This window comes from Benincasa hispida, chromosome 1 (genome assembly GCF_027475165.1).
Source record: "Benincasa hispida cultivar pf3 chromosome 1, pf3_genome.v1.1, whole genome shotgun sequence".
Lineage (NCBI taxonomy): Eukaryota > Viridiplantae > Streptophyta > Magnoliopsida > Cucurbitales > Cucurbitaceae > Benincasa > Benincasa hispida.
The window spans coordinates 94,989,003-94,997,355 of record NC_143478.1 but is presented as its reverse complement, the minus strand read 5'-3'; the positions used below and the strand labels follow the sequence as shown (position 1 = coordinate 94,997,355).

At 34.2% G+C, this 8,353-nt stretch overlaps 1 pseudogene; it reads right to left on the bottom strand.

Annotated features, from left to right (window-relative positions):
• Window positions 1-219: 219 nt before the first annotated feature.
• LOC120070169 (palmitoyl-monogalactosyldiacylglycerol delta-7 desaturase, chloroplastic-like) lies at window positions 220-4,967 on the bottom strand (annotated as a pseudogene).
• Window positions 4,968-8,353: the final 3,386 nt, after the last annotated feature.

Below are 8,353 nucleotides of genomic sequence, written 5' to 3'. Positions count from 1 at the left end.
TTTATTCATTGAACAATGTGTATCTTTACAAAACAACGAGACTCTGGGAGAATTAGGACACCAATCCCAACAAGGACATAATACAAAATCCATATTACCTTCAACACATTATTTGAGAAGTCATATCACCTTCATATACATATATTATATTTTTTAAATGAAAAAACCAGCATAGAACAAAAACCAATTAATGCATAAGACAATAGTAATGAAAAGAAGTCATGGTGAAGTGGTTTTATCTTGGATGTCCAACTTTTGCTTATGAAGTTGAGAGGGTAATTTCACATCAGTTGCTAATCCAAGAGCTTGAAGTAATAAGATAACCCACAATGTGAAGTCAAATTCCCACCATTGAAGCCCATGTCTTGCTGAATATCCAAAAGCATAGTGGTTACTGTGCCAACCCTCCTCACAAGTAATCAACCCTAGCACCCTGTGTGTCAAACATAATAACACAAAATGTTATTTAATTAACAAAATATATAACATCCTGGACCTTGATAATTAGGGAAAACAAAAAGGTTAAATTACAAGTGTCGTAGGTAAATTTTTATGTTTATGTCCAACATCACCATGCACTTTATAAAAAAGTATTTAATAGGAAGAAGAGACAACACCAATTGTTCTTTGATAAATCATTGGTGTTCCATTTTCTGTAGCCCCATATGTGGCATGGTAAATTTGGTGAGCATTAAACTCAAATTGTCAGGTTTTTGGGTGGTTTTTAGCAAGCATTTGGAAGGTCAAACCATATTCAAATTAAATGTGTGACCTATAGATTTTGATGACTCGAATGTGTACTTTATGATGGTTTAAGTCTCAAGTCGTTTGGTGTTTTTTTATGGAAATTTATGGTAGTTTGAGTAACGAAGGGTCAAGAATTATTGCAACTTTTGAAATTCTATCTTAATTACTGTAATCTTTTTCATTTGCTTTTATTAGTGATTTATTGAAGGAATTTAGGGAGACATTTTGTGAGGCTATATATAGTGGTATTGTAATCTTTCTGATGACAATGTTGAGAAAGAAATCAATAGAAGATTGAGTATTATGTCTAAAAGAAATCAATAGAAGATTGAGTATTATGTCTATACTTTATTCTCTCTCTCTTCAATAAAAAGCTCCACCACTCAAACAATTTTTTTTTTTTAATTTGGTATCAGAGCTATGTCGAACCATGGGAGCACAGTGTTGGGACAAATGCAGTTACCACAACTCACCAAGATAAACTATGACAATGCGAGTATTCAAATGTGTACCTTGCTCGATGCTCAAGACACATGAGAAGTAGTCCAAGAAGGTCTTAAGGAGGAGGCTCCAATTGCAAATCCATCAGCAAACCAATTGAGGGCGATAAAAGAGATGTGCATGAAAGACAAAACCACTCTCTATCTCATGTTCCAAGTTGTGGATGAGTCAGGTTTCGAGAAAATTGTAGGTGCAAAGACATCGAAGGAAGCATGGACACACTAGAGAAGGTTTTCAAGGGTGTTGATCGAGTCAAATAAGTGCGACACCAAAATCTTCGAGGCGAATTAGAAACCATGAAAGGAAGGAGAGAAGGAATACCCGACTACATCACCCAGGTTCAAACGATGGTAAACCAACTTAAATGCAATGGAAAAACTCTTGAAGATGCCAGGGTTATGGAGAAAATCCTTCGATCATTGACAAATGATTTTGAGAATGTAGTATGTGCTATCGAGGAATCAAAGAATTTGGAAGAAATGACAATTAATGATCTTGCAGGTTCCTTTGAAGCACATGAACAAAGAAAGAAGAAAAAGAAACAAGAGGTCTTGGAGGAAGCCTTACAAAAAAAGATGACCATCAAAGAAGACAAGACAATGTATGTGCAACACAACCGAGGAAGAGGACGTGGTCGTGGTGGTCGTAGTTTCGGTTGCAGCAGAGGTCGTGGTCGTGGAAACACCAATGAAGAGAAAGAAGAAACGAGCCAACTAAATTGGCATGGATGAGGTCGAGGTCGTGGAAGAGGCTGTCGCTCAAATCGTCCAAATGTTGAGTGTTACAATTGTAGAAAATATAGACACTACGCAAAAGATTGCTATGCCGAGAAGAAGATTGAAGAAAACGCAAACTTAGTTGTAGAAGATAAGACCAAAGATGACGGTGTTCTCAAGATGGCCCATGAAGGCATCACTCCAAAAAGTGACATGGTGTGGTATCTTGACATCGGTGAAAGCAACCATATGTGTGGGCACAAATATCTTTTTGTTGATATGCAAGAGATAGAAGATGGATACATTTCTTTTAGAGATACATCAAAGGTTCAAGTCAAAGGTCGAGGAAAAATACGTTTTTCCCAAAGGAATGGAAAAGAAGGTACTATGAAGGATGTCTACTACATACCTGACTTGAAAAGTAATATTCTAAGTATGGGACAGTTATTGGAGAAAGGATGCTCGGTCTTCATGAAAGATCGAATATTGCACTTGAAGGACAGAAATGATCGGGTGCTCGCACATGTTGCGATAGGGAAGAATCGGACGTTCAAACTCAACCTGAAGAATGTATAAGAGAGGTGTTTGCAAGTCAACATGGAGGACAAAATATTCTTATGACACTTACAGTTTGTCAGATTGATATACACCCATTGGTGTAAAATGGGTTTACAAGAAGAAGATGAATGCCTAAGGTCAGATTGAAAGGTACAAGGTGTGTCTAGTTGCAAAAGGTTACAGACAAAAAGTAGGAATCGATTATGACGAAGTTTTTGCTCCAATTGCAAGCATGGAGACAATTCGACTTCTCTTATCTCTAACTGCACAATTTAAGTGGGTTATCTATCAAAGGATGTAAAATCAACATTTTTAAATGGAGTTCTTGAAGAAGAAGTGTATGTGGAGCACCCTCTGCATACATGAAATCTCGAAAGGAAAATAAAGTATTGAAAATAAAGAAGGCGCTTTATAGGTTAAAGCAAGCACCTCGAGCATGGAACATTCGAATTGATATTTACTTCAAGAAGAACAAGTTCATACAATGCCCCTACGAGTATGCATTATACGTAAAGAAAAAAGAAGGTAATCTACTTATCATTGCCCTTTATGTTGATGATCTTATTTTCATGGGGAGCAATGAGAACTTGGTTGTGGACTTTAAAGATGCTATGACGCGAAAGTTTGAAATGGAAGACTTAGGATTGATGAAATACTTTCTTGGTCTTGAATAAGAAAACTTTGGAATTTTTGTTTCACATGAAGCATATACGAAGGCTGTGTTGAAGAGAAATAAGATGGAAGAATGCAAGCCTGTAGCAACACCAATGGAGCTTGGCACAAAACTCTCTAAATTTGAGGGAGGAGATCAAGTAAATGCACGTGAATACCGCAGTTTGGAAGGGAGTCAATGATATCTCACATGCACACGACCGAATATTGCATATAGTGTTGGTGTAGTGAGTCGATACGTGGAGGATCCAAGGCTCTTGCACCTCAAGGCCATTAAATGAATTCTTCGATATATTCGAGGGACGGAATCACTTGGGCTTTTCTACACAGAGACTAGTGAATACAAGTTGATAGAATACTTTGACAGTGATTGGTGTAGAGATATAGATGATAAAACTTAATAAATAATCATCGGTTCTATAAAACTACTTCATAATGTCTCTGGGTTTAATATTTATTATTAAAAATAGGTTTTAAATAAGACAATAATGAGAAGTGACAGCTTTTATATGGGGAAAAGTATTATTTTTATCTATATGTCAAGTTCTCAATGCACACAATAAATAGGGCATGCAGACACCAAAATTTCAAGAAATGAAGGCAAATAAAAGATTATTTTTCCTCTTTTCATGTTAATTCTTACTGTTGCAAAATCGACAATTAAAGAACACAAAAAAGGGAACGTAGAGTAGGGAAGATCGACACATAGATATACGTGGTTCACTAACAGTGTGTTAGCTATGTCCACGGGCAGATGGAGAACAATATTATTTCCAGAGAATATTTTCAGAATTACATAAAAAAACGGCGCCTCTAGGTTAGAGAGTTTATATATCACACTGCTCTAAACCCTAGGTTGTTCGAAGCACCAGCAAATAGATTCAAGGCATTTCAACACTTACCATTCCCCAAACAACAAAGGGAAGTCCTCTAAATTTCTAGAGAACAATTGCAAGAGTTATCCGATGAAGAAGGTATATTTTACGAAGGAACCTACTAGCTTGTTTCTGCAAATCCTCAACATTCTTTGGTCTTCCATACTTTAGAAAAACCACAAACCAATTGTGAGATAGTTTTTGTTTTGCTTCCCTTTCTTCAAAATCTTTAAGATTTTTCGGGTAAATCTTCTCAGTCAAAGCATACAAATTGAACATCCAAGTTATGTGACTAAATCCTTCTAAAAGGTTGTGTGGATCTTGTTCTACATCAACAAACTGATGGTGATATTTATGGGTACTAACCCAATCAATTAGATCACCCTGTAGTAAAAAAAAAAAAAAGTTATCAATTCATTTTTAGAAAAAGAAATTAAAAGATCTATGAATCAGTAGGTGTACCAAAATATCTCAATTAGGTTAACATATTCTTAGCATCCTCATCATACCTTGTACTCGATATATTCATATAAAAAAGTCAAGAAAAAAAATTTGGAAAAGAGCTCAAAAAGATTATACAAAGGTCAAGGTTACAAACTCTTAATTTTCCAGCTATCATTTTAATTATTTTTTTTTTTAGAAAAAAATTTATAACACTAAGATCACAAACCTGAAAGGCTTGTACTCCAATATAAGCAAATGAGTACTCAAGCCATTTGGGAAGTTTAAAACTTCTATGTGCCAAGAGAGAAAGCACATGCAAGAAAAAAATTCCACCAACAGACCGTCGATCTAAAGTGGTACACTTTCTCTTTAAAAAAGCCCGTTTAGGCTTCACTACTGAAAATGGCTCCTTCTTATCATGTTTATCTTCTAGCTCTTTTCTTATTGTCTCCATAGTTGAGAAAAAGCATAAGAGAAAAAGCCAATATATAGAACTTTCCCAAGCTTGGCTTCTTTAATTTCTACTTGTTAGTTGGTGTTTTTATAGTGATAGATTTTTCCTCGAGAATAGTTAGGTTACGTGTGGTTTATCGAAAAGTTATTTTCTACATTATTCTAGAAAACATTTTTTACTTTTCCTTTTTAGAAGTAGATTTTTTTTTTTTTGGGTAAAAAGTGATGAAAACTTACATAAAATATCATTTTAGTTTCTCTACGGTTGAGATATTTAAGCCTTAATTTATGTGTTATGCATATATTTAGGCTATAATTAGGAAACTTTGTTATTTTCTTTGTTGGCTTTTTGGCCCTTAATCTCAAATTAATTAATTAATCAATATTTTGATAATAATAAACTCAATTTTTAATTGCTGAAAATCTTAGTGTGTTAATATGTCCATAGCGTAGAGCTCAGAACAACGATTCCATCATCTCTTGAATCACTCAAATCGGAGTTAAAACGAGGATGATATGACCGAAACAAGTCTATAGAGAAAATATTGTGGTGGATGACGTGGCATAACCAGACCATTTGCATGTAGACATGTGGCAGCATATTGGTTGAATGGTGGATCATTAAGAGATTAACATATGATGGACTTTTGATTTTTGAATTGATTTAAAATTAAAAAATTGAAATTAAAAAGAAATTTAAAAGGAAAATAAATTTAATATTATTTATGTTTGTGTTTAACGACTAGTTTTTTACACATGGTATATTTTTTATTTTTGGATTGATTTTAAAGAGAATGAATTTAAAAAGAAAATGAATTTAATATTATTTTATGTTTGTGTTTAACGGCTAGTTTTTTACATATGGTATGTTTTTTTATTTTTTGGATTAATTTTAAAAAGAAAATGAATTTCAAAAGAAAATGAATTTAATATTATATATTTTTTTGTATCTAACGACTAGTTTAATTTAAAATCTCCACCATTGATTTTTCTTTTCCAAAATCCAATGGTCCAAATTAATTGTGGTTTCTAAAATTTTTTCCATCTCTATATAAACCATCTTCCTCTCCAAATTTTAAAAAGAACAAATTTTACATTTCATAATCCTCCAAAACTCAAAAGTTCCATTGTTGCTCTCTCTAAGTTCCCATTTTTTTTTCTTTTCATCTTATCCACTCTAGTGAGAGTTGTATTGTGTTCTTCAAAAATTCCAACATTTGTAACGGTTTGATCCTAAACTGTGGAAAGGATCGGGTTTGTTCTTGAACCCGTAAAAGGAGCGGTGGTGTAACGGTTGGGCTCTAATCCGTGGAAAGAGTCGGAAAGATTTTATTCAAATTCCCAAGAGGCGCTTGGGGAATGGAGTAGGTCGAGTTTGATCGAACCACCATAAAAATTACGGTGTCTTCTTCTCTAACTCTTTCCTTTTTATTTTTGCATTTAATTTAAGCAATTTATTGTATGTTTTAGTTTGTTCTTATTTATTTGCTAAAATTTGATAGAATTAAATTATCACATTTTTTTCATCTTATTTGTTGCATAATTTGAATTTTTCTTATTATTTATAAAAAGTGTATTAATTAGTTTAATTTGGTTAATTTAGAAAAAAAGTTTAATAAAACCCTATTCACCCCCCTCTAGGGTTACCATATCGATCCAACATTCTTTTCTATAAATTCCTTACGTAAATCTCAAATTAATATACAGAAATTATTCATTCAAATATTGTTTCCACATGGTATATGAGCCCAATCTCTAAAGTTTTCTATTTTTTAGTCGTTGTTGTTGTTCGATCTCTGCCTTCGTCGAAGACTGATCGATGGAGGTAGATCTACGCAATAATCTATCTCTGATTCGCTCCAATTTTGTTGTTTAGATTCTCCAAATGTGAACTTCCAACCGTTCCAGCCATGCAAATTGGTCTAATTTTCAGTCCAGAACTCGACCCGATCCAAAACTCGATCCTCGATCAAACTTGATCCCCGATTCCTAGTCTAGAACTCAACCCGATCCAAAACTCGATCCTGGTCCAGAACTCGACTCCCGATCCCCAGTCTAAAACTCGGTCCCCAATTCTCAGTTTAAAACTTGACCTGGTCCAAAACTTGATCCTCGATCGAACTCGATCCCTAATTCCCAGTCCAGAACTCGACCCTCGATCCCCGATCCAGAACTCGATCCTCGATCGAACTTGTTCCCTGATCCCCGATTGAGAACTCGACCCTCGATCCCTAGTCTAGAACTCGACCATCGAATCCCTGATCCAGTCCAGAACTCGATCCAAGTCTTGGCCGGTGATCAACTGTCAATGGAGGTTGATCCATCTCCAATTAGTAACCCAAGTTCGTTTTACTTTGCTTCTATCAAGCCTAGTTTTTATTTGGTTCAGTCAAGCCTAATTTTGGTTTGATTTTGTTAACGGGTTTCAGCTCTAATCTGTTCCTTTTCGAATCTGGCATTCGTAGATCTCTGTGTTTAGCTCAGAAGTTCATGGGTTTTGTTTTAGATCCTTATGAAGATCGCTCTTTCCAACTTAGAAGTTTGTGAGTTCTTGTTTTTAGCCTAAAAGTTCTCTTTGTTCCAGCTCTTCATAGGTTTTCTGCTTCCCGCACAGATCTACCATGTTTTGATTCAAAATTGCTTATTCAGTTTCTGTCATCTAGTTGTTTCAGTTTATCCACTTACAAGCTCAAGTTGTTTTTATCACCTTGAGTTTGAGGGAGGGTGTTGAGATATTTAGGTCTTAATTTATGTATTATGCATATATTGAGGCTATAATTAGAAAATTTGGTTATCTTAATCTCTAATATAAAAAAATTATTCATTCAAATATTGTTTCCACATATACGTTTGTTACTATAATAAATATTTAAATTGTGTAGACAAAACTCTATAGAAACAACTCCATAGAAACACACCAATGGAAAATATATTTATATATATTATATGTATTTTGACCAAAGTCAAAATAGAAGGAAAATCTATTTATTAAATCAATTTTCAAGAAAAGCCTTGAAATTGTAGTGTCTCAAATTTGGGCTTGGCCCATTCACTTAGTTTTTCCGCAATTATATATATAATATATCGAGTCAAATAATTTTGACCACGGTCAAAACTAAAGAGAGTTTTTTTTTTCTTTGCCATGAATTGTGGCTTATTGAGCTTAAGCCCATTTATGGGCTTTATTTCACATACACATGTATATGTTTTCAACGTGGGCATGTGAGGTGTGCCACAAAGGAGAAAAAGTGCAAAAAGGCAATTATTTTTTAAGTTTCTTTTATTGTTAATTCAAAAATAGAATTGTAGTATAGGAAATCAAATAGTTCGTATTTGATTGTTTGGGTGAGTTTTGTAGCGCGTGTTTTGGAACTTTACAATCTCCAT